General features: G+C 45.7%; 25 non-coding genes across 25 annotated transcripts; all 25 read left to right on the plus strand.

Moving 5' to 3' along the window:
* Positions 1–4,085: 4,085 nt before the first annotated feature.
* Positions 4,086–4,166, plus strand: TRNAS-CGA (transfer RNA serine (anticodon CGA)). Its single transcript has one exon. It is a non-coding gene; the product is annotated as a tRNA-Ser (tRNA).
* A 541-nt stretch (positions 4,167–4,707) lies between these two features.
* On the plus strand, positions 4,708–4,789 carry TRNAS-CGA (transfer RNA serine (anticodon CGA)). The gene has a single exon. It is a non-coding gene; the product is annotated as a tRNA-Ser (tRNA).
* A 543-nt stretch (positions 4,790–5,332) lies between these two features.
* On the plus strand, positions 5,333–5,414 carry TRNAS-CGA (transfer RNA serine (anticodon CGA)). The gene has a single exon. It is a non-coding gene; the product is annotated as a tRNA-Ser (tRNA).
* A 542-nt stretch (positions 5,415–5,956) lies between these two features.
* Positions 5,957–6,038, plus strand: TRNAS-CGA (transfer RNA serine (anticodon CGA)). The gene has a single exon. It is a non-coding gene; the product is annotated as a tRNA-Ser (tRNA).
* Positions 6,039–6,579: 541 nt separating this feature from the next.
* On the plus strand, positions 6,580–6,661 carry TRNAS-UGA (transfer RNA serine (anticodon UGA)). Its single transcript has one exon. It is a non-coding gene; the product is annotated as a tRNA-Ser (tRNA).
* A 539-nt stretch (positions 6,662–7,200) lies between these two features.
* Positions 7,201–7,282, plus strand: TRNAS-UGA (transfer RNA serine (anticodon UGA)). The gene has a single exon. It is a non-coding gene; the product is annotated as a tRNA-Ser (tRNA).
* A 543-nt stretch (positions 7,283–7,825) lies between these two features.
* Positions 7,826–7,907, plus strand: TRNAS-UGA (transfer RNA serine (anticodon UGA)). Its single transcript has one exon. It is a non-coding gene; the product is annotated as a tRNA-Ser (tRNA).
* A 544-nt stretch (positions 7,908–8,451) lies between these two features.
* On the plus strand, positions 8,452–8,533 carry TRNAS-CGA (transfer RNA serine (anticodon CGA)). The gene has a single exon. It is a non-coding gene; the product is annotated as a tRNA-Ser (tRNA).
* A 541-nt stretch (positions 8,534–9,074) lies between these two features.
* On the plus strand, positions 9,075–9,156 carry TRNAL-CAA (transfer RNA leucine (anticodon CAA)). Its single transcript has one exon. It is a non-coding gene; the product is annotated as a tRNA-Leu (tRNA).
* A 541-nt stretch (positions 9,157–9,697) lies between these two features.
* On the plus strand, positions 9,698–9,779 carry TRNAP-CGG (transfer RNA proline (anticodon CGG)). Its single transcript has one exon. It is a non-coding gene; the product is annotated as a tRNA-Pro (tRNA).
* Positions 9,780–10,926: 1,147 nt separating this feature from the next.
* On the plus strand, positions 10,927–11,008 carry TRNAS-UGA (transfer RNA serine (anticodon UGA)). The gene has a single exon. It is a non-coding gene; the product is annotated as a tRNA-Ser (tRNA).
* A 544-nt stretch (positions 11,009–11,552) lies between these two features.
* TRNAS-CGA (transfer RNA serine (anticodon CGA)) lies at positions 11,553–11,634 on the plus strand. The gene has a single exon. It is a non-coding gene; the product is annotated as a tRNA-Ser (tRNA).
* Positions 11,635–12,180: 546 nt separating this feature from the next.
* Positions 12,181–12,262, plus strand: TRNAL-CAA (transfer RNA leucine (anticodon CAA)). Its single transcript has one exon. It is a non-coding gene; the product is annotated as a tRNA-Leu (tRNA).
* Positions 12,263–12,803: 541 nt separating this feature from the next.
* Positions 12,804–12,885, plus strand: TRNAS-CGA (transfer RNA serine (anticodon CGA)). Its single transcript has one exon. It is a non-coding gene; the product is annotated as a tRNA-Ser (tRNA).
* Positions 12,886–13,424: 539 nt separating this feature from the next.
* Positions 13,425–13,506, plus strand: TRNAS-UGA (transfer RNA serine (anticodon UGA)). The gene has a single exon. It is a non-coding gene; the product is annotated as a tRNA-Ser (tRNA).
* A 542-nt stretch (positions 13,507–14,048) lies between these two features.
* On the plus strand, positions 14,049–14,130 carry TRNAS-CGA (transfer RNA serine (anticodon CGA)). Its single transcript has one exon. It is a non-coding gene; the product is annotated as a tRNA-Ser (tRNA).
* A 1,168-nt stretch (positions 14,131–15,298) lies between these two features.
* On the plus strand, positions 15,299–15,380 carry TRNAS-CGA (transfer RNA serine (anticodon CGA)). Its single transcript has one exon. It is a non-coding gene; the product is annotated as a tRNA-Ser (tRNA).
* Positions 15,381–15,919: 539 nt separating this feature from the next.
* Positions 15,920–16,001, plus strand: TRNAS-UGA (transfer RNA serine (anticodon UGA)). The gene has a single exon. It is a non-coding gene; the product is annotated as a tRNA-Ser (tRNA).
* Positions 16,002–16,543: 542 nt separating this feature from the next.
* TRNAS-CGA (transfer RNA serine (anticodon CGA)) lies at positions 16,544–16,625 on the plus strand. Its single transcript has one exon. It is a non-coding gene; the product is annotated as a tRNA-Ser (tRNA).
* Positions 16,626–18,420: 1,795 nt separating this feature from the next.
* On the plus strand, positions 18,421–18,502 carry TRNAS-CGA (transfer RNA serine (anticodon CGA)). The gene has a single exon. It is a non-coding gene; the product is annotated as a tRNA-Ser (tRNA).
* Positions 18,503–19,008: 506 nt separating this feature from the next.
* TRNAS-CGA (transfer RNA serine (anticodon CGA)) lies at positions 19,009–19,090 on the plus strand. Its single transcript has one exon. It is a non-coding gene; the product is annotated as a tRNA-Ser (tRNA).
* A 541-nt stretch (positions 19,091–19,631) lies between these two features.
* Positions 19,632–19,712, plus strand: TRNAS-CGA (transfer RNA serine (anticodon CGA)). The gene has a single exon. It is a non-coding gene; the product is annotated as a tRNA-Ser (tRNA).
* A 541-nt stretch (positions 19,713–20,253) lies between these two features.
* Positions 20,254–20,335, plus strand: TRNAS-CGA (transfer RNA serine (anticodon CGA)). The gene has a single exon. It is a non-coding gene; the product is annotated as a tRNA-Ser (tRNA).
* Positions 20,336–21,481: 1,146 nt separating this feature from the next.
* Positions 21,482–21,563, plus strand: TRNAS-UGA (transfer RNA serine (anticodon UGA)). The gene has a single exon. It is a non-coding gene; the product is annotated as a tRNA-Ser (tRNA).
* Positions 21,564–22,107: 544 nt separating this feature from the next.
* Positions 22,108–22,189, plus strand: TRNAS-CGA (transfer RNA serine (anticodon CGA)). Its single transcript has one exon. It is a non-coding gene; the product is annotated as a tRNA-Ser (tRNA).
* The last annotated feature ends 4,789 nt before the right edge of the window (positions 22,190–26,978 follow it).

A 26,978-nucleotide genomic window follows, 5' to 3' on the forward strand; every position in this document is an offset into this window, starting at 1 on the left:
TCCATGTATTGTCTGGCCCCATTGTTAAACCAGGCCAGGGCGATTGTGTCCAAATAGTCTGTAATTGTTTGGTCGTCAGGTGTAATCTTGGACGTGTAAAGTGTGCGGTAGTATTCTGTCATGACCCTGAGGACGGCCTGGGGTTCCCTCACTACGTCTCCTCCCGTATCTCTGATCTCTAGTACATAGGTCACACCCTTGGGAGTTCTAAGCATGTTGGCCAGCGTCCTGCCTGCCCTGTCCCCCTCCCCGTATCGTCGGGCCTGCCCATCTTTTGCCAGAAAGGACACCTCTCTGTCTGCCTCACCTTGGTATTGTGTGAGCTTCGCACGAAACTCAGCCCTCACTCTGTCCGTAGGTGTCTCCCGAAGTTGTGCCTCAAGCGCTGCTAATTCAGTTTCCAGTGTTTGTAAGGTGCCCCTGATGGAGCGGAGTACCCCTGTCTTCAGTGACATGCAGCTTCCCCTTATCACCACCTTACAAGCCTCCCACAGCGTGCCCGGGGATTGCACCGACCCCTCGTTCAGCTCAAAGTATTCCTCCAGTTTTTCCCTCAATTCTTGGTTGAATACCTGGTCTCGCAGCGCCCTGGACGGGAATCTCCATCTGAAAGGCTGGATGTACTGTGCTGGGGTGGATAGTGTAAGACAGACTGGCGCATGATCAGATAGTGAACGTGGTAGGTGTGTTACATCTGTCGTGAGTGTGTGGACATCCCCGGATAGCAACCAGTAGTCGAGTCTAGACCACGCGGCTCTATGCATTGTTAGACATGTGCCTTCTCGGGCTCCCGGGTGCAGTACCCTCCAGGAGTCGACCAGTCGAGCTTCCGAGATGATATCCCGGAGTGTAGCCGCCGCCTTGGGGTGGTGTTCCCTAGTCGTACCCTGCCTGTCCATCGTGTCTGAGAGCACCACATTGTAATCACCTCCCCATACAACCGCTGCCTGCCCATGAGCCTGTATTTTGTACCAAAGGTCGTTATAGAACTCAGGGTTGTCATCATTAGGACCGTACACATTCACCAAAATCATCCTCATGCCACAGAGATTTCCTACCACTATTATGTACCTCCCCTCAGTGTCCAATTTCACCTCTGTCGTTGTCCAGCGGAGACCCTTCCTAATGAGTATCGCCATCCCCCGGGAGTAGTTGGAGTAGTGTGCATGCATAGTTTCCCCCCATCTATTACTACGGAGCAGTGCAGTAGCATTGGCAGTCAGGTGGGTCTCCTGCAGAAAACATATGTCTATATTTTTCCGCAGCAAGTAGGCTTGAACCAGCCGGGCCTTCCGCCTATCGTTCAATCCGCGCACATTCCAGGTTAACAGTTTAATGTGAGCCATATCTGAAATTGTGAGTTAGTAATGTCACTCCCTTCTGCAATGTGTACACTAGGATACAACACAATCTATCGTGATTAGTCACCGTGCAATGCTGGTCAGCAGATGATCTCTGGGGCCTATCGTGCTCAACTGTGTTGGTATTCGCTGCCTGCGTCTCAAGTCTCTCAACAAAACAAAAAGCAACAGTGCTCTTCAATCCCAAACCCCCCCAGCCCCCTCCCGCTCCAACCCCCAAATCAGGTTGTGCAATTCTGTCCCTCCCCTCCCGCCCAAACATCAAACACCCTGTAAGGCATCTCAACAGTTCAAGTCCAATGGGAGTCATCCCTCGGGGAACGCGGGTCGTACGCTCTCTAACCCTGTACTTTTGCCAGGGCGACCGAGCGCCAGCCTGACAGTGCTCCCGTGTGTACCTCCCCCCGCACTCTACATGTGACTATACAGGCCAACTTATCTTAACATGGAGGATCTGCAGTGTCTCAAGTCGTCAGCTGGCCCTTCCGGCTTCTGCAACGTTCCGTGACGACACTGGTAGTACGAAGTTTGCTTCTCCGTCACTCTATGTCACTTAGAGAAGCTCTCGCTTCCGGGTCTTCAGGAGATGGCTGATTCTTCTGGTCTCGTGACAGTTGCTTCGCATATTTCAACGCTGCCTTGGCGTCCACAAAAAAGGAAGGTTTGCCCGGGCCCTCTACTCTCAGTTTGGCGGGGTAAATTAGCGAATATTTGGTTCCAATTTGCTGGAATATCTTCTTGGCCGGGACGAATTCCCTCCTTGCTGCCTGAACCTGCATGGTGAAGTCCGGGAAAATCGAGATGTGATTACCCTGGTATTGGAGGTCCTTAACATCTCTCGCCATGCGCAAAATGGTGTCACGGTCTCTATAGTTCAGAATGCTCGCTATTATTGCGCTCGGTGGTGCACCCGGTTGAGGCTGGGGGCCCAATGTCCGGTGCGCCCTTTCAACCAGGAACACTTGGGAGAGGCCTGTCCCGAATAGTTCCGACATCCTGGTCTCTACATACACTTCCATTTTTGCTATGTTGGTCGTTTCTGCCACACCCGTGATGCGGACGTAGTTGCGTCTTGAGCGGGCCTCCAAGTCCTCGTTCTTCTGCTGGATCAGCGTCAGGACCTTATCCATGCCGCGTATTTTCCTGTGTGACTTTCTTCCGTTTCAGTCACTCGCGTTTCCAACATGTCCACCCGACCATCCTGCTTGTCCATACGCCTGGTCAGACTGTCCATGCGAGCCGCCAAGTCGTCCATCTTGTGATCTATCCCCTGGAGACTTGTTTTAAGTTCCTGAAACATGGACTTAATTTCAGATGTTTGCGCGCCCCCATTATCATTCTTGGCTGCCTCGTCTTCCGACTGCTCCTGGCCTGCCGTCCTCTGTTTGGTCCTGTCGAAGGTGATCTTCGGCTGCCTCGTGTCAGGTTTCCCCATCTCGCCTGGCAATCTCGACTGGGAGAGCTTAGGGATCACTGTAGTACGTTTGCTTCATCTAGTAAGGGCTGCGGCCTGAGGTTTCGCGTTCAGCCAATGCTTCTCCAGCGCCACTACAGATTGATATGACTGTGCACGCTCGTGTATCCTGCGGTTCGGGGCCAGTACACCCCCTGTAGTACCCTCTGCAGACAAGTCGCGGTTGTAGAATAGACCTCTCAGGGTCCGGCAGCACAAAATGGCGTCTCGCGCCAAAACACCAAGTTCCGGTCCGCTTTATTGACCGCACCAGCCAAGCCCAGGGTCTAGGCACCAATCGTGTTCCGCCACCACGAGTGTTCAGCGGCCCCAAGGGGCAGTGGGCGAGCCGGTAGTCCCGCCGGGGGAGGGTTCCGCGGGAGGTACGCTCGCACCAGGTGCGTCCGCCCGCCCCGCCACGAAGTTAGGCTTTGCACTGGGTCTGCATCACAGGTACGGCCCCCCGTACCCGTCAGGATCTCATCTCGCCCTCAGCCTCCCCCTTTGTGCACCTTACCGGGCAGCCGCCAAACGGGTCGTCAGTGCAGCTTTCCGACCGCTCCGTCGCACAGTGCTTCACCACTACGGGACAGTCCCGCACGTTAATGCATCTCCGGAGTCTTGGAGTGACCGGTTTCGCTCCTCGAGATCACCCGCAGCTTGGTCCGCGACTGTGCAGTGCTCACTCCGGCTCCTGTTGCGCAGGCCGTGCAGCTCCGGGGTTCTCACCGCCCTCTTCCGGACCTCGGCTCACGCGAGGTCCCGGCTTCCGTCTCGCCACAGGCCGACACTCCGCTCACAGGCAGCCCGCTACAGACTGGGACAGGCAAACTTCCCGCGTCGATTTTCTACCGCCAGCAAGTGACCCCGCCACTCTGCAGGTCTTCCGAGTGGGAAAGGTCCGGTACTCTCGTCAGAATGATGTATAAATGACGGATTTATTTGCTCGGTCGGCGGAGCTGCGGGTTTAAGCAGCCATTCCGCCTCGCGTCCAAGCCACGCCCCCTTTCTGAGTACACTTAAGGGCCCGTTGCCACCACCGTAATATAGGGAAAAGAGAGTAGAAATGTGCAGTGATTGATTACCGCTCATCTGTGCCCTGTCACTCACTTTGAGTGATACGTGTTGCTATTTTTATTAATTGTATGAAAGCATGCGAAATAAGTGAGGGCAACAGGGCACTGCTGGTACCTGCCCCGTCCTTCCGTTGCTTTATTTTTTAGGTCTCGGTCTGACGTGAGCAGTGCATGGCTCGTATACGACAACATGGAGCTGCGATGGCCGAGTGGTTAAGGTGTTGGACTCGAAATCAATGGGGTTTCCCTGCGCAGGTCCGAATCCTGCTTGCAGCGTCATGAGATTTTTCATGAACACCATTTGGTTTAGTTAAGGAAATGTTCACTACTCGTTCCGCAATCCTCATCAAGTCACAGAGTTAAACGGCAAAAACTCCAACTAGATGTAAACATTGAGACAATTTCTACACTCAGGAAGTGTTTTAGAGAGCAGGTGGCTAGGAAGGGTTCATAGTCTGGACCTGTCCTGCCTGATCTAGACAAGTCACGAAAAGAGTAATTTGTTTTTTATGAAGAGTGTCTTGTTTAGGCTTTTGGACTCTTTCTGAGTACACTTAAGGGCCCGTTGCCACCGCCGTAATATAGGGAAAAGAGGGTAGAAATGCGTAGTGATTGATTACCGCTCTACTGTGCCTTGCCACTCACTTTGAGTGACACGTGATGCTAATTTTATTAATTAAAAAGCATGCAAAATAAGTGAGGGCAATAGGGCACTGCTGGTACCTGCTCGTCCTTCTGTTACTTTATTTTTTAGGTCTCGGCCTGACGTGAGCAGCGCATGGCTCATATACGACAACAGTGACATCATACCCATGGAGCTGCGATGGCTGCGTGGTTAAGGCATTGGACGCGAAATCCAATGGGGTTTCCCTGCGCAGGTTTGAATCCTGCTTGCAGTGTCGTCCAATTTTGCATGAACACCATTTGGTTTAGTTAAGGAAATGTTCACTTCTCGTTACGCAATCCTCATCAAGTCACAGAGTTAAACAGCAAAAACTCATACTAGATGTAAACATTAAGACAATTTCCACACCCAGGAAGTATTTTCGAGAGCAGGTGGCTCGGAAGGGTTCATAGACTAGAACTGTTCTGCCTAATCTTGACGAGTCACGAAAAGAGGAATTTTTTTTATGAAGCGTGTCTTGTTTAGGCTTTTGGACTCTTTCTGAGTACACTTAAGGGCCCTTTCCCAGTGCCGTAATATAGGGAAAAGAGGGTAAAAATGTGCAGTGATTGATTACTGCTCATCTGTGCCCTGTCACTCACTTTGAGTGATGCGTGTTCCTATTTTTATTAATTGTATGAAAGCATGCGAAATAAGTGAGAGAGACAGGGCACTGCTGGTACCTGCCCCGTCCTTCCGTTACTTTATTTTTTAGGTCTCGGTCTGACGTGAGCAGCTCATGGCTCATATATAACAACAGTGACATCATACTCATGGAGCTGCGATGGCCGAGTGGTTAAGGCTTTAGACTCGAAATCCAATGGGGTTTCCCTGCACAGTTTCGAATGCTGTTGGCAGCGTTGTGCTATTTTGCATGAACACCATTTGGTTTAGTTAAGTAAATGTTCACTTCTCGTTATGCAATCCTCATCAAGTCACAGAGTTAAACGGCAAAAACAAAAACTAGATGTAAACATTGAGACAATTTCCACACCCAGGAAGTGTTTTAGAGAGCAGGTGGCTCGGAAGGGTTCGTAGTCTGGACCTGTCCTGTCTGATCTTGACGAGTCACGAAAAGAGTAATTTTTGTATGTAGTGTCTCTTGTTTAGGCTTTTGGACCATTTCTGAGTACACTTAAGGGCCAGGTCCCAGCGCCGTAATATAGGGAAAAGAGGGTAGAAATGCACAGTGATTGATTACCGCTCATCTGTGCCCTGTCATTCACTTTGAGTGATACGTGTTGCTATTTTTATTAATTGTATGAAAGCATGCAAAATAAGTGAGGGCAACAGAGCACTGCTGGTACCTGCCCCGTCCTTCCGTTACTTTACTTTTTAGGTCTTGGTCCGACGTGAGCAGCGCATGGGTCATATACGACAACAGTGACATTACATGCATGGAGCTGCGATGGCCGAGTGGTTAAGGCGTTGGACTCGAAATCCAATGGGGTTTCCCTGCGCAGGTTCGAATCCTGCTTGCAGCGACGTGCGATTTTGCAGGAACACCATTTGGTTTGTTAAGGAAATGTTCACTTCTCGTTAGTCAATCCTCATCAAGTCACAGAGTTAAACAGCAAAAACTTAAACTAAATGTAAACATTGAGACAATTTCAACACTCAGGAAGTGTTTTAGAGAGCAGGTGGTTCGGAAGGGTTCGGAGTGTGGACCTGTCCTGCCTGATCTTGACGAGTCACAAAAAGAGTAATTTTTTAATGTAGCGTGTCTTGTTTAGGCTTTTCGACTTTTTCTGAGTACTCTTACGGGCCCATTCACAGCGCCGTAAGATAGGGAAAAGAGGGTAGAAATGTGCAGTGATTGATTACCGCTCATCAGTGCCCTGTCACTCACTTTGAGTGATGCGTGTTGCTATTTTTATTAATTGTATCAAAACATGCGAAATAAGTGAGGGCAACAGGGCACTGCTGGTACCTGCCCTGTCCTTCCGTTGCTTTATTTTTTAGGTCTCGGTCTGACTTGAGCAGCGCATGGCTCGTATATGACAAGAGTGACATCATACTCATGAAGCTGCGATGGCTGAGTGGTTAAGGCGTTGGACCTGAAATCCATTGGGGTTTCCCTGCGCAGTTTCAAATCCTGCTTGCAGCATTGTGCGATTTTACATGAACACCATTTGGTTTGTTAAGGAAATTTTCACTTCTCGTTACGCAATTCTCATCAAGTCATAGAGTTAAACAGCAAAAACTCAAACTAAATGTAAACATTAAGACAATTTCAACTCTCAGGAAGTGTTTTAGAGAGCAGGTGGTTCGGAAGGGTTCGTAGTCTGAACCTGTCCTGCCTGATCTTGACGAGTCCCAAAAAGAGTAATTTTTTATGTAGCGTGTCTTGTTTAGGCTTTTGGACTCTTTCTGAGTACTCTTAAGGGCCCATTCACAGCGCCGTAAGATAGGGAAAAGAGGGTTGAAATGTGCAGTGATTGATTACCGCTCATCTGTGCCCTGTCACTCACTTTGAGTGATGCGTGTTGCTATTTTTATTAATTGTATGAAAGCATGCGAAATAAGTGAGGGATCAGGGCACTGCTGGTACGTGCCCCGTCCTTCCGTTACTTTAATTTTTAGGTCTCGGCCTGATGTGAGCAGCACATGGCTCGTATACGACAACAGTGACATCATACTCATGCAGCTGCAATGGCCGAGTGGTTAAGGAGTTGGACTTGAAATCCAATGGGGTTTCCCCGCGTAGGTTCGAATTCTGCTTGCAGCGTCATGAGATTTTGCATAAATACCATTTGGTTTAGTTAAGTAAATGTTCACTTCTTGTTATGCAATCCTCATCAAGTCACAGAGTTAAACGGCAAAAACAAAAACTAAATGTAAACATTAAGACAATTTCAACACTCAGGAAGTTTTTTAGAGAGCAGGTGGCTCGGAAGGGTTCGTAGTCTGGACCTGTCCTGCCTGATCTTGACGAGTCACGAACAGAGTAATTTTTTTTATGTAGAGTGTCTTGTTTAGGCTTTTGGACTCTCTCTGAGTACACTTAAGGGCCCGGTTCCAGCACCGTAATATAGGGAAAAGAGGGTAGAAATGCGCAGTGATTGATTACTGCTCATCTGTGCCCTGTCACTCACTTTGAGTGAATCGTGTTGCTATTTTTATCAATTGTATGAAAGCAAGCGAAATAAGTGAGGGCAACAGAGCACTGCTGGTACCTGCCCCTTCCTTCGGTTACTTTAATTTTTAGGTCTCGGCCTGATGTGAGCAGTGCATGGCTCGTATACGACAACAGTGACATCATATTCACGCAGCTGCGATGGCCGAGTGGTTAAGGCGTTGGACTTGAATTCCAATGGGGTTTCCCTGCGTAGGTTCGAATCCTGCTTGCAGCGTCATGAGATTTTGCATGAACACCATTTGGTTTAGTTAAGTAAATGTTCACTTCTCGTTATGCAATCCTCATCAAGTCACAGAGTTAAACGGCAAAAACTCAAACTAGATGTAAACATTGAGACAATTTCTAAACCCAGGAAGTGTTTCAGAGAGCAGGTGGCAAGAAAGGGTTTGTAGTCTGGACCTGTCCTGCCTGATCTAGACAAGTCAGGAAAAGAGTAATTTTTTTTTATGAAGCGTGTCTTGTTTAGGCTTTTGGACTTTCTCTGAGTACACTTAAGGGCCGGTTGCCACCGCCGTAATAGAGGGAAAAGAGGGTAGAAATGCACAGTGAATGATTACCGCTCATCTGTGCCCTGTCACTCACTTTGAGTGATACGTGTTGCTATTTTTATTAATTGTATGAAAGCATGTGAAATAAGTGAGGGCAACAGGGCACTGCTGGTTCCTGCCCCGTCCTTTTGTTATTTTATTTTTTAGGTCTCGGCCTGACGTGAGCAGCGCATGGCTCATATACGACAACAGTGATAGCTTACTCATGGAGCTGCGATGGCCGAGTGGTTAAGGCGTTGGACTCGAAATTCAATGGGGTTTCCCTGCGCAGGTTTGAATCCTGCTTGCAGCATCGGGTGATTTTGCATGAACTCCATTTGGTTTGTTAAGGAAATGTTCACTTCTCGTTACGCAATCCTCATCAAGTCACAGAGTTAAACAGCAAAAACTCAAACTAAATGTAAACATTAAGACAATTTCAACACTCAGGAAGTGTTTTAGAGAGCAGGTGGTTCGAAGCATTCATAGTCTTGACCTGTCCTGCCTGATCTTGACGAGTCACGAAAAGAGTAATTTTTTTTATGTAGAGTGTCTTGTTTAGGCTATTGGACTCTTTCTGAGTACACTTAAGGGCCCGGTCCCAGCGCCGTAATATAGGGAAAAGAGGGTAGAAATGCGCAGTGATTGATTACTGCTCATCTGTGCCCTGTCACTCACTTTGAGTGATACGTGTTGCTATTGTTATTAATTGTATGAAAGCAAGCGAAATAAGTGAGGGCAACAGAGCACTAAAGGTACCTACCCCTTCCTTCGGTTACTTTATTTTTTAGGTCTCGGTCTGACGTGAGCAGCGAATGGCTCATATACGACAACAGTGACATCATACTCATGGAGCTGCGATGGCCGAGTGGTTAAGGCGTTGGACTCAAAATCCAATGGGGTTTCCCTGCGCAGGTTTGAATCCTGCTTGCAGCGACGTACGATTTTGCATGAACACCATTTGGTTTGTTAAGGAAATTTTCACTCCTCGTTAGTCAATCCTCATCAAGTCACAGAGTTAAACAGCAAAAATTCAAACTAAATGTAAACATTAAGACAATTTCAACACTCAGGAAGTGTTTAAGAGAGCAGGTGGTTTGGAAGGGTTCGTAGTCTGGACCTGTCCTGCCTGATCTTGACGAGTCACAAAAAGAGTAATTTTTTTATGTAGCGTGTCTTGTTTAGGCATTTGGACTCTTTCTGAGTACTCTTAAGTGCCCATTCCCAGCGCCGTAATATAGGGAAAAGAGGGTAGAAATGCGCAGTGATTGATTACTGCTCATCTGTGCCCTGTCACTCACTTTGAGTGATACGTGTTGCTATTTTTATTAATTGTATGAAAGCAAGCGAAATAAGTGAGGGCAACAGAGCACTGCTGGTACCTGCCCCTTCCTTCGGTTACTTTATTTTTTAGGTCTCGGTCTGACGTGAGCAGCGAATGGCTCATATACGACAACAGTGACATCATACTCATGGAGCTCCGATGGCCGAGTGGTTAAGGCGTTGGACTCGGAATCCAATGGGGTTTCCCTGCGCAGGTTCGAATCCTGCTGGCAGCGACGTACAATTTTGCATGAACACCATTTGGTTTGTTAAGGAAATTTTCACTTCTCGTTAGTCAATCCTCATCAAGTCACAGAGTTAAACAGCAAAAATTCAAACTAAATGTAAACATTAAGACAATTTCAATACTCAGGAAGTGTTTAAGAGAGCAGGTGGTTTGGAAGGGTTCGTAGTCTGGACCTGTCCTGCCTGATCTTGGCGAGTCACAAAAAGAGTAATTTTTTTATGTAGCGTGTCTTGTTTAGGCATTTGGACTCTTTCTGAGTACTCTTAAGTGCCCATTCCCAGCGCCGTAATATAGGGAAAAGAGGGTAGGAATGTTCAGTGATTGATTACCGCTCATCTGTGCCCTGTCACTCACTTTGAGTGATACGTGTTTCTATTTATATTAATTGTATGAAAGCATGTAAAATAAGTGAGGGCAACAGGGCACTGCTGGTACCTGCCCCGTCCTTCCATTGCTCTATTTTTTAGGTCTCGGTCTGACGTGAGCAGTGCATGGCTCGTATACGACAACATGGAGCTGCGTTGGCCGAGTGGTTAAGGCGTTGGACTCGAAATCAATGGGGTTTCCCTGCACAGGTCCGAATCCTGCTTGCAGCCTCGTGCGATTTTGCATGAACACCATTTGGTTTGATAAGGAAATTTTCACTTCTCGTTACGCAATCCTCATCAAGTAACAGAGTTAAACAGCAAAAACTCAAACTAAATGTAAACATTAAGACAATTTCAATACTCAGGAAGTGTTTAAGAGAGCAGGTGGTTTGGAAGGGTTCGTAGTCTGGACCTGTCCTGCCTGATCTTGACGAGTCACGAAAAGAGTAATTTTATTATGTAGCGTATCTTGTTCAGGCTTTTGGACTCTTTCTGAGTACACTTAAGGGCCCATTCCAGAGCCGTAATATAGGGAAAAGAGGGCAGAAATGTGCAGTGATTGATTACTGCTCATCTGTGCCCTGTCACTCACTTTGAGTGATGCGTGTTGCTATTTTTATTAATTGTATGAAAGCATGCGAAATAAGTGAGGGAGACAGGGCACTGCTGGTATGTGCCCTGTCCTTCCGTTACTTTAATTTTTAGGTCTCGGCCTGATGTGAGCAGCGCATGGCTCGTATACGACAACAGTGACGTCATATTCACGCAGCTGCGATGTATGAGTGGTTAAGGCGTTGGACTTGAATTCCAATGGGGTTTCCCCGCGTAGGTTCGAATCCTGCTTGCAGCGTCATGAGATTTTGCATGAACTCCATTTGGTTTAGTTAAGTAAATGTTCACTTCTCGTTATGCAATCCTCATCAAGTCACAGAGTTAAACGGCAAAAACTCAAACTAGATGTAAACATTGAGACAAATTCTAAACCCAGGAAGTGTTTCAGAGAGCAGGTGGCAAGGAAGGGTTTGTAGTCTGGACCTGTCCTGCCTGATCTAGACAAGTCAGGAAAAGAGTAATTTTTTTTTATGAAGCGTGTCTTGTTTAGGCTTTTGGACTTTTTCTGAGTACACTTAAGGGCCCGTTGCCACCGCCGTAATAGAGGGAAAAGAGGGTAGAAATGCACAGTGAATGATTACCGCTCATCTGTGCCCTGTCACTCACTTTGAGTGATACGTGTTGCTATTTTTATTAATTGTATGAAAGCATGTGAAATAAGTGAGGGCAACAGGGCACTGCTGGTTCCTGCCCCGTCCTTTTGTTACATTATTTTTTAGGTCTCGGCCTGACGTGAGCAGCGCATGGCTCATATACGACAACAGTGACATCCTCCTCATGGAGCTGCGATGGCCGAGTGGTTAAGGCGTTGGACTCGAAATTCAATGGGGTTTCCCTGCGCAGGTTCGAATCCTGCTTGCAGCATCGGGTGATTTTGCATGAACTCCATTTGGTTTGTCAAGGAAATGTTCACTTCTCGTTACGCAATCCTCATCAAGTCACAGAGTTAAAAAGCAAAAACTCAAACTAAATGTAAACATTAAGACAATTTCAACACTCAGGAAGTGTTTTAGAGAGCAGGTGGTTCGAAGGGTTCATAGTCTTGACCTGTCCTGCCTGATCTTGACGAGTCACGAAAAGAGTAATTTTTTTATGTAGAGTGTCTTGTTTAGGCTATTGGACTCTTTCTGAGTACACTTAAGGGCCCGCGCCCGGTCCCAGCGCCGTAATATAGGGAAAAGAGGGTAGAAATGCGCAGTGATTGATTACTGCTCATCTGTGCCCTGTCACTCACTTTGAGTGATACGTGTTGCTATTTTTATTAATTGTATGAAAGCAAGCGAAATAAGTGAGGGCAACAGAGCACTGAAGGTACCTGCCCCTTCCTTCGGTTACTATATTTTTTAGGTCTCGGTCTGACGTGAGCAGCGAATGGCTCATATACGACAACAGTGACATCATACTCATGGAGCTGCGATGGCCGAGTGGTAAAGGCGTTGGACTCAAAATCCAATGGGGTTTCCCTGAGCAGGTTTGAATCATGCTTGCAGCGACGTACGATTTTGCATGAACACCATTTGGTTTGTTAAGGAAATTTTCACTCCTCGTTAGTCAATCCTCATCAAGTCACAGAGTTAAACAGCAAAAATTCAAACTAAATGTAAACATTAAGACAATTTCAACACTCAGGAAGTGTTTAAGAGAGCAGGTGGTTTGGAAGGGTTCGTAGTCTGGACCTGTCCTGCCTGATCTTGACGAGTCACAAAAAGAGTAATTTTTTTATGTAGCGTGTCTTGTTTAGGCATTTGGACTCTTTCTGAGTACTCTTAAGTGCCCATTCCCAGCGCCGTAATATAGGGAAAAGAGGGTAGAAATGCGCAGTGATTGATTACTGCTCATCTGTGCCCTGTCACTCACTTTGAGTGATACGTGTTGCTATTTTTATTAATTGTATGAAAGCAAGCGAAATAAGTGAGGGCAACAGAGCACTGCTGGTACCTGCCCCTTCGTTCGGTTACTTTATTTTTTAGGTCTCGGTCTGACGTGAGCAGCGAATGGCTCATATACGACAACAGTGACATCATTCTCATGGAGCTGCGATGGCTGAGTGGTTAAGGCGTTGGACTCGAAATCCAATGGGGTTTCCCTGCGCAGGTTCGAATCCTGCTTGCAGCATCGGGCGATTTTGCATGAACACCATTTGGTTTGATAAGGAAATGTTCACTTCTCGTTACGCAATCCTCATCAAGTCACAGAGTTAAACAGCAAAAACTCAAACTAAATGTAAACATTAAGACAATTTCAACACTCAGGAAGTGTTTTAGAGAGCAGGTGGCTCGGAAGGGTTCGTAGTCTGGACCTGTCCTGCCTGATCTTGACGAGTCACGAAAAGAGTCATTTTTTATGTAGCGTGTCTTGTTTAGGCTTTTGGACTCTTCCTGAGTACACTTAAGGGCCCATTCCAGAGCCGTAATATAGGGAAAAGAGGGCAGAAATGTGCAGTGATTGATTACTGCTCATCTGTGCCCTGTCACTCACTTTGAGTGGTGCGTGTTTCTATTTTTATTAATTGTATGAAAGCATGCGAAATAAGTGAGGGAGACAGGGCACTGCTGGTACGTGCCCCGTCCTTCCGTTACTTTAATTTTTAGGTCTCGGCCTGATGTGAGCAGCGCATGGCTCGTATACGACAACAGTGACATCATACTCACGCAGCTGCGATGGCCGAGTGGTTAAGGCGTTGGACTTGAAATCAAATGAGGTTTCCCCGCGCTGGTCCGAATCCTGCTTGCAGCGTCGTGCGATTTTGCATGAACACCATTTGGTTTGTTAAGGAAATGTTCACTTCTCGTTACGCAATCCTCATCAAGTCACAGAGTTAAACAGCAAAAACTCAAACTAAATGTAAACATTAAGACAATTTCAACATCAGGAAGTGTTTTAGAGAGCAGGTGGCTCGGAAGGGTTCGTAGTCTGGACCTGTCCTGCCTGATCTAGACAAGTCAGGAAAAGAGTAATTTTTTTTTATGAAGCGTGTCTTGTTTAGGCTTTTGGACTCTTTCTGAGTACACTTAAGGGCCCGTTGCCACTGCCGTAATATAAGGAAAAGAGGGTAGAAATGCGCAGTGATTGATTACCGCTCATCTGTGCCCTGTCACTCACTTTGAGTGATACGTGTTGCTATTTTTATTAATTGTATGAAAGCATGTGAAATAAGTGAGGGCAACAGGGCACTGCTGGGTCCTGCCCCGTCCTTTTGTTACTTTATTTTTTAGGTCTCGGCCTGACGTGAGCAGCGCATGGCTCATATACGACAACAGTGACATCATAATCATGGAGCTGTGATGGCCGAGTGGTTAAGGCGTTGGACTCGAAATTCAATGGGGTTTCCCTGCGCAGGTTCGCATCCTGCTTGCAGCATCGGGCGATTTTGCATGACCACCATTTGGTTTGTTAAGGAAATGTTCACTTCTCGTTAAGCAAAATCCTCATCAAGTCACAGAATTAAACAGCAAAAACTCAAACTAAATGTAAACATTACGACAATTTCAACACTCCGGAAGTGTTTTAGAGAGCAGGTGGCTCGGAAGGGTTTGTAGTCTGGACCTGTCCTGCCTGATCTTGACGAGTCACGAAAAGAGTAATTTTTTTATTTAGCGTGTCTTGTTTAGGCTTTTGAACTCTTTCTGAGTACACTTAAGGGCCCCTTCCAGAGCCGTAATATAGGGAATAGAGGGCAGAAATGTGCAGTGATTGAATACTGCTCATCTGTGCCCTGTCACTCACTTTGAGTGATGCGTGTTGCTATTTTTATTAATTGTATGAAAGCATGCAAAATAAGTGAGGGAGACAGGGCACTGCTGGTACTTGCCCCGTCCTTCCGTTACTTTAATTTTTAGGTCTCGGCCTGATGTGAACAGACCATGGCTCGTATACGACAACAGTGACATCATCCTCACGCAGCTGCGATGGCCAAGTGGTTAAGGCGTTGGACTTGAAATCAAATGAGGTTTCTCCGCGCATGTCGGAATCCTGCTTGCAGCGTCGTGTGATTTTGCATGAACACCATTTGGTTTGTTAAGGAAATGTTCACTTCTCGTTACGCAATCCTCATCAAGTCACAGAGTTAAACAGCAAAAACTCAAACTAAATGTAAACATTAAAACAATTTCAACACTCAGGAAGTGTTTTAGAGAGCAGGTGGCTCGGAAGGGTTCGTAGTCTGGACCTGTCCTGCCTGATCTAGACAAGTCAGGAAAAGAGTACATTTTTTTTTATGAAGCGTGTCTTGTTTAGGCTTTTGGACTCTTTCTGAGTACACTTAAGGGCCCGTTGCCACCGCCGTAATATAAGGAAAAGAGGGTAGAAATGCGCAGTGATTGATTACTGCTCATCTGTGCCCTGTCACTCACTTTGAGTGATACGTGTTGCTATTTTTATTAATTGTATGAAAGCATGTGAAATAAGTGAGGGCAACAGGGCACTGCTGGTACTTGCCCCGTCCTTCCGTTACTTTAATTTTTAGGTCTCGGCCTGATGTGAACAGACCATGGCTCGTATACGACAACAGTGACATCATTCTCATGGAGCTGCGATGGCTGAGTGGTTAAGGCGTTGGACTCGAAATCCAATGGGGTTTCCCTGCGTAGGTTCGAATCCTGCTTGCAGCATCGGGCGATTTTGCATGAACACCATTTGGTTTGATAAGGAAATGTTCACTTCTCGTTACGCAATCCTCATCAAGTCACAGAGTTAAACAGCAAAAACTCAAACTAAATGTAAACATTAAGACAATTTCAACACTCAGGAAGTGTTTTAGAGAGCAGGTGGCTCGGAAGGGTTCGTAGTCTGGACCTGTCCTGCCTGATCTTGACGAGTCACGAAAAGAGTCATTTTTTATGTAGCGTGTCTTGTTTAGGCTTTTGGACTCTTCCTGAGTACACTTAAGGGCCCATTCCAGAGCCGTAATATAGGGAAAAGAGGGCAGAAATGTGCAGTGATTGATTACTGCTCATCTGTGCCCTGTCACTCACTTTGAGTGGTGCGTGTTTCTATTTTTATTAATTGTATGAAAGCATGCGAAATAAGTGAGGGAGACAGGGCACTGCTGGTACGTGCCCCGTCCTTCCGTTACTTTAATTTTTAGGTCTCGGCCTGATGTGAGCAGCACATGGCTCGTATACGACAACAGTGACATCATACTCACGCAGCTGCGATGGCCGAGTGGTTAACGCGTTGGACTTGAAATCAAATGAGGTTTCCCCGCGCTGGTCCGAATCCTGCTTGCAGCGTCGTGCGATTTTGCATGAACACCATTTGGTTTGTTAAGGAAATGTTCACTTCTCGTTACGCAATCCTCATCAAGTCACAGAGTTAAACAGCAAAAACTCAAACTAAATGTAAACATTAAGACAATTTCAACATCAGGAAGTGTTTTAGAGAGCAGGTGGCTCGGAAGGGTTCGTAGTCTGGACCTGTCCTGCCTGATCTAGACAAGTCAGGAAAAGAGTAATTTTTTTTTATGAAGCGTGTCTTGTTTAGGCTTTTGGACTCTTTCTGAGTACACTTAAGGGCCCGTTGCCACTGCCGTAATATAAGGAAAAGAGGGTAGAAATGCGCAGTGATTGATTACCGCTCATCTGTGCCCTGTCACTCACTTTGAGTGATACGTGTTGCTATTTTTATTAATTGTATGAAAGCATGTGAAATAAGTGAGGGCAACAGGGCACTGCTGGGTCCTGCCCCGTCCTTTTGTTACTTTATTTTTTAGGTCTCGGCCTGACGTGAGCAGCGCATGGCTCATATACGACAACAGTGACATCATAATCATGGAGCTGTGATGGCCGAGTGGTTAAGGCGTTGGACTCGAAATTCAATGGGGTTTCCCTGCGCAGGTTCGCATCCTGCTTGCAGCATCGGGCGATTTTGCATGAACACCATTTGGTTTGTTAAGGAAATGTTCACTTCTCGTTAAGCAAAATCCTCATCAAGTCACAGAATTAAACAGCAAAAACTCAAACTAAATGTAAACATTACGACAATTTCAACACTCCGGAAGTGTTTTAGAGAGCAGGTGGCTCGGAAGGGTTTGTAGTCTGGACCTGTCCTGCCTGATCTTGACGAGTCACGAAAAGAGTAATTTTTTTATTTAGCGTGTCTTGTTTAGGCTTTTGAACTCTTTCTGAGTACACTTAAGGGCCCCTTCCAGAGCCGTAATATAGGGAATAGAGGGCAGAAATGTGCAGTGATTGAATACTGCTCATCTGTGCCCTGTCACTCACTTTGAGTGATGCGTGTTGCTATTTTTATTAATTGTATGAAAGCATGCAAAATAAGTGAGGGAGACAGGGCACTGCTGGTACTTGCCCCGTCCTTCCGTTACTTTAATTTTTAGGTCTCGGCCTGATGTGAACAGACCATGGCTCGTATACGACAACAGTGACATCATCCTCACGCAGCTGCGATGGCCAAGTGGTTAAGGCGTTGGACTTGAAATCAAATGAGGTTTCTCCGCGCATGTCCGAATCCTGCTTGCAGCGTCGTGCGATTTTGCATGAACACCATTTGGTTTGTTAAGGAAATGTTCACTTCTCGTTACGCAATCCTCATCAAGTCACAGAGTTAAACAGCAAAAACTCAAACTAAATGTAAACATTAAGACAATTTCAACACTCAGGAAGTGTTTTAGAGAGCAGGTGGCTCGGAAGGGTTCGTAGTCTGGACCTGTCCTGCCTGATCTAGACAAGTCAGGAAAAGAGTACATTTTTTTTTATGAAGCGTGTCTTGTTTAGGCTTTTGGACTCTTTCTGAGTACACTTAAGGGCCCGTTGCCACCGCCGTAATATAAGGAAAAGAGGGTAGAAATGCGCAGTGATTGATTACTGCTCATCTGTGCCCTGTCACTCACTTTGAGTGATACGTGTTGCTATTTTTATTAATTGTATGAAAGCATGTGAAATAAGTGAGGGCAACAGGGCACTGCTGGTACTTGCCCCGTCCTTCCGTTACTTTAATTTTTAGGTCTCGGCCTGATGTGAACAGACCATGGCTCGTATACGACAACAGTGACATCATACTCACGCAGCTGCGATGGCCGAGTGGTTAAGGCGTTGGACTTGAAATCAAATGAGGTTTCTCCGCGCATGTCTGAATCCTGCTTGCAGCGTCGTGCGATTTTGCATGAACACCATTTGGTTTGTTAAGGAAATGTTCACTTCTCGTTACGCAATCCTCATCAAGTCACAGAGTTAAACAGCAAAAACTCAAACTAAATGTAAACATTAAGACAATTTCAACACTCAGGAAGTGTTTTAGAGAGCAGGTGGCTCGGAAGGGTTCGTAGTCTGGACCTGTCCTGCCTGATCTAGACAAGTCAGGAAAAGAGTACATTTTTTTTTTATGAAGCGTGTCTTGTTTAGGCTTTTGGACTCTTTCTGAGTACACTTAAGGGCCCGTTGCCACCGCCGTAATATAAGGAAAAGAGGGTAGAAATGCGCAGTGATTGATTGCCGCTCATCTGTGCCCTGTCACTCACTTTGAGTGATACGTGTTGCTATATTTATTAATTGTATGAAAGCATGTGAAATAAGTGAGGGCAACAGGGCACTGCTGGTTCCTGCCCCGTCCTTATGTTACTTTATTTTTTAGGTATCGGCCGGACGTGAGCAGCGCATGGCTCATATACGACAACAGTGACATCATAATCATGGAGCTGCGATGGCCGAGTGGTTAAGGCGTTGCACTCGAAGTTCAATGGGGTTTCCCTGCGCAGGTTTGAATCCTGCTTGCAGCATCGGGCGATTTTGCATGAATCCATTTAGTTTGATCAGGAAATGTTCACTTCTCGTTACGCAATCCTCATCAAGTCACAGAGTTAAACAGCAAAAACTCAAACTAAATGTAAACATTAAGACAATTTCAACACTCAGGAAGTGTTTTAGAGAGCAGGTGGTTCGAAGGGTTCATAGTCTGTACCTGTCCTGCCTGATCTTGACGAGTCACGAAAAGAGTAATTTTTTTATGTAGAGTGTCTTGTTTAAGCTTTTGGACTCTTTCTGAGTACACTTAAGGGACTGGTCCCAGCGCCGTAATATAGGGAAAAGAGGGTAGAAATGCGCACTGATTGATTACTGCTCATCTGTGCCCTTTCACTCACTTTGAGTGATACGTGTTGCTATTTTTATTAATTGTATGAAAGCATGTGAAATAAGTGAGTTTTGTTACTTTATTTTTTAGGTCTCGGCCTGACGTGAGCAGCGCATGGCTCATATACGACAACAGTGATAGCCTACTCATGGAGCTGCGATGGCCGAGTGGTTAAGGCGTTGGACTCGAAATTCAATGGGGTTTCCCTGTGCAGGTTTGAATCCTGCTTGCAGCATCGGGTCATTTTGCATGAACTCCATTTGGTTTGTTAAGGAAATGTTCACTTCTCGTTACGCAATCCTCATCAAGTCACAGAGTTAAACAGCAAAAACTCAAACTAAATGTAAACATTAAGACAATTTCAACACTCAGGAAGTGTTTTAGAGAGCAGGTGGTTAGAAGAATTCATAGTCTTGACCTGTCCTGCCTGATCTTGACGAGTCACGAAAAGAGTAATTTTTTTTATGTAGAATGTCTTGTTTAGGCTATTGGACTCTTTCTGAGTACACTTAAGGGCCCGGTCCCAGCGCCGTAATATAGGGAAAAGAGGGTAGAAATGCGCAGTGATTGATTACTGCTCATCTGTGCCCTGTCACTCACTTTGAGTGATACGTGTTGCTATTTTTATTAATTGTATGAAAGCAAGCGAAATAAGTGAGGGCAACAGAGCACTGAAGGTACCTACCCCTTCCTTCGGTTACTTTATTTTTTAGGTGTCGGTCTGACGTGAGCAGCGAATGGCTCATATACGACAACAGTGACATCATACTCATGGAGCTGCGATGGCCGAGTGGTTAAGGCGTTGGACTCGAAATCAATGGGGTTTCCCTGCACAGGTCCGAATCCTGCTTGCAGCCTCGTGCGATTTTGCATGAACACCATTTGGTTTGATAAGGAAATGTTCACTTCTCGTTACGCAATCCTCATCAAGTAACAGAGTTAAACAGCAAAAACTCAAACTAAATGTAAACATTAAGACAATTTCAACACTCAGGAAGTGTTTTAGAGAGCAGGTGGCTCGGAAGGGTTCGTAGTCTGGTCCTGTCCTGCCTGATCTTGACGAGTCAGGAAAAGAGTAATTTTTTTATGTAGCGTGTCTTGTTTAGGCTTTTGGACTCTTTCTGAGTACACTTAAGGGCCCGTTGCCACCGCCGTAATAGAGGGAAAAGAGGGTATAAATGCACAGTGAATGATTACCGCTCATCTGTGCCCTGTCACTCACTTTGAGTGATACGTGTTGCTCTTTTTATTAATTGTACGAAAGCATGTGAAATAAGTGAGGGCAACAGGGCACTGCTGGTTCCTGCCCCGTCCTTTTGTTACTTTATTTTTTAGGTCTCGGCCTGACGTGAGCAGCGCATGGCTCATATACGACAACAGTGACATCATACTCATGGAGCTGCGATGGCCGAGTGGTTAAGGCGTTGGACTCGAAATTCAATGGGGTTTCCCTGCGCAGGTTTGCATCCTGCTTGCAGCATCGGGTGATTTTGCATGAACACCATTTGGTTTGTTAAGGAAATGTTCACTTCTCGTTACGCAATCCTCATCAAGTCACAGAATTAAACAGCAAATACTCAAACTAAATGTAAACATTACGACAATTTCAACACTCCGGAAGTGTTTTAGAGAGCAGGTGGTTTAAAGGGTTCGTAGTCTGGACCTGTCCTGCTTGATCTTGACGAGTCACGAAAAGAGTCATTTTTTTATGTAGAATGTCTTGTTTAGGCTTTTGGACTCTTTCTGAGTACACTTAAGGGCCCAGTCCCAGCACTGTAATATAGGGAAAAGAGGGTAGAAATGCACAGTGATTGATTACTGCTCATCTGTGCCCTGTCACTCACTTTGAGTGATACGTGTTGCTATTTTCATTAATTGTATGAAAGCAAGCGAAATAAGTGAGGGCAACAGAGAACTGCTGGTACCTGCCCCTTCCTTCGGTTACTTTATTTTTTAGGTCTCGGTCTCACGTGAGCAGCGAATGGCTCGTATACGACAACATGGAGCTGCAATGGCCGAGTTGTTAAGGCGTTGGACTCGAAATCAATGTGGTTTCCCTGCGCAGGTCCGAATCCTTCTTGCAGCCTCGTGCGATTTTGCATGAACACCATTTGGTTTGATAAGGCAATGTTCACTTCTCGTTACGCAATCCTCATCAAGTAACAGAGTTACTCAGCAAAAACTCAAACTAAATGTAAACATTAAGACAATTTCAACACTCAGGAAGTGTTTTAGAGAGCAGGTGGCTCGGAAGGGTTCGTAGTCTGGACCTGTCCTGCCTGATCTTGACGAGACACGAAAAGAGTAATTTTGTTATGTAGCGTATCTTGTTTAGGCTTTTGGACTCTTTCTGAGTACACTTAAGGGCCCATTCCAGAGCCGTAATATAGGGAAAAGAGGGCAGAAATGTGCAGTGATTGATTACTGCTCATCTGTGCCCTGTCACTCACTTTGAGTGATGCGTGTTGCTATTTTTATTAATTGTATGAAAGCATGCGAAATAAGTGAGGGAGACAGGGCACTGCTGGTACGTGCCCCGTCCTTCCGTTACTTTAATTTTTAGGTCTCGGCCTGATGTGAGCAGCGCATGGCTCGTATACAACAACAGTGACATCATACTCACGCAGCTGCGATGGCTGAGTGGTTAAGGCGTTGGACTTGAAATCCAATGGGGTTTCCCCGCATAGGTTCGAATCCTGCTTGCAGCGTCATGAGATTTTGCATGAACACCATTTGGTTTAGTTAAGTAAATGTTCACTTCTCGTTATGCAATCCTCATCAAGTCAGAGAGTTAAACGGCAAAAACTCAAACTAGATGTAAACATTGAGACAATTTCTACACCCAGGAAGTGTTTCAGAGAGCAGGTGGCTAGGAATGGTTTGTAGTCTGGACCTGTCCTCCCTGATCTAGACAAGTCAGGAAAAGAGTAATTCTTTTTTTATGAAGCGTGTCTTGTTTAGGCTTTTGGACTTTTCTGAGTACACTTAAGGGCCCGTTGCCACCGCCGTAATAGAGGGAAAAGAGGGTAGAAATGCACAGTGAATGATTACCGCTCATCTGTGCCCTGTTACTCACTTTGAGTGATACGTTTTGCTATTTTTATTAATTGTATGAAAGCATGTGAAATAAGTGAGGGCAACAGGGCACTGCTGGTCCCTGCCCCGTCCTTTTGTTACTTTATTTTTTAGCTCTCGGCCTGACGTGAGCAGCGCATGGCTCATATACGACAACAGTGACATCATACTCATGGAGCTGCGATGGCCGAGTGGTTAAGGCGTTGGACTCGAAATTCAATGGGGTTTCCCTGCGCAGGTTCGCATCCTGTTTGCAGCATCGGGCGATTTTGCATGAACACCATTTGGTTTGTTAAGGAAATGTTCACTTCTCGTTACGCAATCCTCATCAAGTCACAGAATTAAACAGCAAAAACTCAAACTAAATGTAAACATTAAGACAATTTCAACACTCCGGAAGTGTTTTAGAGAGCAGGTGGTTCGAAGAGTTCGTAGTCTGGACCTGTCCTGCTTGATCTTGACGAGTCACGAAAAGAGTAATTTTTTTATGTAGAGTGTCTTGTTTAGGCTTTTGGACTCTTTCTGAGTACACTTAAGGGACTGGTCCCAGCGCCGTAATATAGGGAAAAGAGGGTAGAAATGCGCAGTGATTAATTACTGCTCATCTGTGCCCTGTCACTCACTTTGAGTGATACATGTTGCTATTTTTATTAATCGTATGAAAGCAAGCGAAATAAATGAGGGCAACAGGGCACTGCTGGTTCCTGCCCGGTCCTTATGTTACTTTATTTTTTAGGTCTCGGCCTGACGTGAGCAGCGCATGGCTCATATACTGATGAAGCAAAGCTTCGCATATTTTGCGGCTTGCCGAAGTCAAGAACCTCGTTTATGTGTAATAAGGTAACATAAGTATGTTCTACTAACGTTTATTTTTGTTTAGGCAAAATTTATGAAGCTTGCCTACGTGTATTTCTAATACACTTACCCCGTGTACTTTAACATGGCCGCCGCTTGTATTTTAGTTACTGCGCATGCGTCAGCCACACTCACGTGTCCTGACGCGTCTGCAGAAGTGGAGGGAAATTTATGCGCATGCGTAATTCATAGCTATACTTATCATGTGGTACTGCTCGTGCCACTGCTCTTGTACCCGTATCAATGTAGCTAACATTTAAACCGCATAAGAATATTTTATGATGATAAGTAGAAAGTACAAACCTTGTGATGTGTTTTCATGATGACATTATTATGTATTAATTAGTTTTCGCTTACTTTTCATGTACCGCGGGGAATGGGGGTCTGTCTGTACTGAAAGCCATCTTGGAGGTCCCTTCTGCGCAGATGCGACTTTTCGGGGACCTGACAACCTTGGCTGATGGAACATAGCCAGTTGGCAGTGATGGGCGAGATGCTCCTGAGAAAGTCACCTCTGCCCTGCGAGAACGGCGAATGTTGCTCCTCATATGATACAATGTTAAATTGTCATTGTGTTTCTGCACAGTTTCTCCTGGGAACGCCAAACCTGCTAGGCGGTACCCAAGTATGCTAATGAAGGCTTAAAATCTTGTATTGTGATTGGTGTGTTACCCAAATCCTACCTTAGGACCAATCGAAATTGAGGGATTCTGACACTTTGCAACATTGGGGGGTGGTACACTGTCCCCAAACTGTATATCTACCCTGGGTTCACCTAGGGAGCCGTCCGACTTGTCTGGTTTAGCTGACCTGTCACTGACCCATCGTACTCAATAGGTGACTGAAGATACAGAGCGCTGCGGAGCACTCTGTCTGAATTTGACCATAGACTAAGGTTCTACTGAACCTTAAAGTGCTGGCGAAGCACTTTGCTGGGAGTTCGCTGACCCAATCGGGGTCTTGATCGATAGCTGCAGAGCGGGTGGAGCGCAGGCGTTGCTTCCGAACTGTGGGTTCCGGTCCTGTCCTGAGCGGTCCTGTCCTGAGGGTTTGCTGTCCTGTCCTGAGGTCTTGTCCTGATTCCTAATCCGAGGGTATCCTGTCCTATCCGGGGTGTCCATTCTGCACCTGCTGTCCTTTGAAGGGTATCCTTCCTTGAGGGTTTCCTGTCCTTAACTAACCCGTGGCCAGGGTTTGGTTTCCACACCTTTCTAGGTAAATATTGATCTGAACCTCTTAAAATCTTGCACCTTCTGAATTTCTAACTTTTGCTTTAATAAAGTTCACCATTGCATATGTTATTTTTCCATGTCTTTCCGCAAATATTGAAAGTCATTTGCATTTTTCACATAAGTTTGTTCCTATGTCTTCACACTTGTTAGAAATTATATTTTGCATTGCAGTTTGTCATTTTCTGATATGGTCTAGAACCTCATTGCCTAGATTGTTCAAAGGCCCGTTCACCTTAAGTGAAGCGTGTTACTCTTTATAGGCCCTCCTGTAGTTATACCTACATAGTCTGCCCTTGCTCAAATAATTCTGATTAGCATAAGTATTTTCTCGTTATACTTTATATCAGTATTTCAATGATTACTCTGTCATTGTTTCTTTACAGCTATATCATTTACGTTATCTTGGTTATTGATTGCCTTATTTTACTGTACCTCATACACGAAACAAATGAACTTTAGATAAACATTTTAAAACTTCCAGTTGTCCGTGGTCATTTCAACAGAATTTTGAATGTTATTGGTTGGGTTTGTATTTTGCTGCCTTTTCTTTACAGCTAGCTCCCTGATTCGTTGTGGTCATTAGGTACCCGCATCGGTGGATGGTAAGTCGGGTGCACTGAAAATTAATAGTAGGGAACACACACACAAATTGGTAGAGCTCGTGAAGTCACCTGATCGATGTATATGGTGATTTGAAAGTATATGGGCCCTGAAGCCGGAAAACGGCGAAAACTATTGGTCGGGTGGCCTCGCGCGCTCTATCAGTTTTTCTGGTAAGCAGAGGTATGGTTAGGGACTAGCTAAAGGTTAGGCAGGATTAGTTAGACTAGTTGAGTTGGAAGCTGCTAGTACATTAATGCTGCTAAAAGAGCGGCTGTTCTAAGAGACCTGATCAATCTCTTGTGAATACGCACGAATAATATCTTGTAAAAACAATTCATGAATTGCTGTATTGTTATTATTCTTGTTCTTATATTGTTATATGTACTAATCCATGCATTTGTCAATCGTTTAGTTTCTTGTTGTCCGAACTCCCCGGGGAATTGAAAGGGCAAGTGGTGAATAGAATCCATTGTCCTGAGGTCACAGGCTCGAGGAAAGTTAGGTGCAGGTTAAGATAACCGGGAAGCACTAACTAGGGTTTTCTGAATACATGTGTGAATAAATGACAGTAACGGGGTTCATTGGCAAAATTCCCATAGTGGCGTAACCTGGTAAGGGTCACATCGGAAGAGTAGCAGGTTCCTCGGAGCTAGCGTGAAAGCAAAGGGGTCCGCTGGGAAACCTTAAACTCGGAATATATCCCGGAAAGAAGTGGATGAGTTTAGGGGAATAACAGGTTCACCGATGCTAAAGTGAAGGGTAGGCGGAAGAGATCTACTCGCAGCGAGTGAAAAGTAAATGGAAGTAGTTTACTTGCAGTAAAATAATTCTTTCTCTATCTAGACACTTGAGCACTGTGGCGAATGTGTATTTGTTGTAAAATAACCAAGCACTGAGCACTTTAAAAGAAAGAAAGTTTCCGTTACCTTGTGAAGGGAGGGAGTCAGTCGCGAAGCGCCTCTGACGTCACTCTGTGCCGCGCTGGGATTGGTAGAAGCAGCGGGCGGGTAGCGGAGCTGGTATTGTAAAGGAGGGGTGAGAGCCAGAGCGTGGGAACTGTCTCACGAAGGGGCCGCGCACCCATTGGCGGAGATTATTCAGAGTCGCGCACCCATTGGTCGCACGGATTTCTGAAGCGCGTTCTGATTGGAGGTAGTTTGTAAACAAAGTTTAGCGTAGAAGTCGTATGTGGCACTCGCAGACTACAGGAACTCGACCTGATCCAAGGCACCTAGGGTTTGAAAGGGATCAGTGGAAAACTAATAGATACGATATTATGTACGGAACAAAGAGAAAATTGTCCCTTGTAAGTAAGGTGAAAAATTATTTTAAAACGGACAAACCAATTAAATCTAGGGAAGGTGTTCTTGTCCCACCACCTAATACTCCTGCCTCATTTATGATGTTTGACCGAGGGTACAATACCTGTGTGTGGTTGGAGAATTGGGTGAAGTACACAAAAGATGATGGAGTATTGGCATTTCCATTAGATGGGACTTTCAATGGTAGGATCCTATTTAATTTAAGGACTCGGATGAACGAATTGCATCCCAGACCGAGACTAACGCAGTATGAGGCATTGGAGGAATGGGAAATTGAGGCTTTTGAAAGAGAAAGACCCCGAATGGACAAGGGTTTGACCAAGTGGTACCCCAGGCTGAAACAGGAGTCCAGGGATAAAAGGATGAAACAGTGGAGGCAGAGCATGATTGTTGAGGGTTTGTTTCCCATGATGCCGGCATGTCATAACCCTGCAGCGGGTGAGAAAAGTACCAAAAAGTGTAAGCATTGGGGGGCCCCGGGGGAGTCAGATGATGAACTGATAGATGACATCTGTACCAGAAGTCCACCATCTTATAACGAGGGAACCCGACCTTCCAGTGTAGGAGATGCTCCCCGACGCCACTTCCTCAAGGAAGAAGACAGATTCCTAGGACTGGGAGGGGGTGGTCAAGTATTGCCCTATTCTGAGAAACCCGAACCTGCGGAAACAAGGGATATATATCCCAAAGTGCCCGCAAGCCAGGAAGAAAAATATTCACGTACGAAAGTTTTGTTTCCCAGACCCTTGTATGAAAGCGAAGAGAAACCATCGAATTCAGGACTGCCTTTTATTCAACCTCCATATGGGGAAGAGCGCAGGTCCTTTAACACTGGAACTTTATTTCCGAAACCAAATTATGGTGGGGGACCAAGTGAAACGCATCCTACTGCCCCGAGTTTTACTCCTCCTTTGACCCCACAGATATTACATGACACGACTTTAAGAAGGATACTAGTGGAAAAGGAGCAAGAGGCTCTAGCTAGACAAAGGACAGAAATAATTCAGAAAATCTCCCAGTTAAATACCAGCTCTGA

The sequence above is a fragment of the Lissotriton helveticus genome, chromosome 11 (assembly GCF_964261635.1).
Source record: "Lissotriton helveticus chromosome 11, aLisHel1.1, whole genome shotgun sequence".
NCBI classification, from domain to species: Eukaryota; Metazoa; Chordata; class Amphibia; order Caudata; family Salamandridae; genus Lissotriton; species Lissotriton helveticus.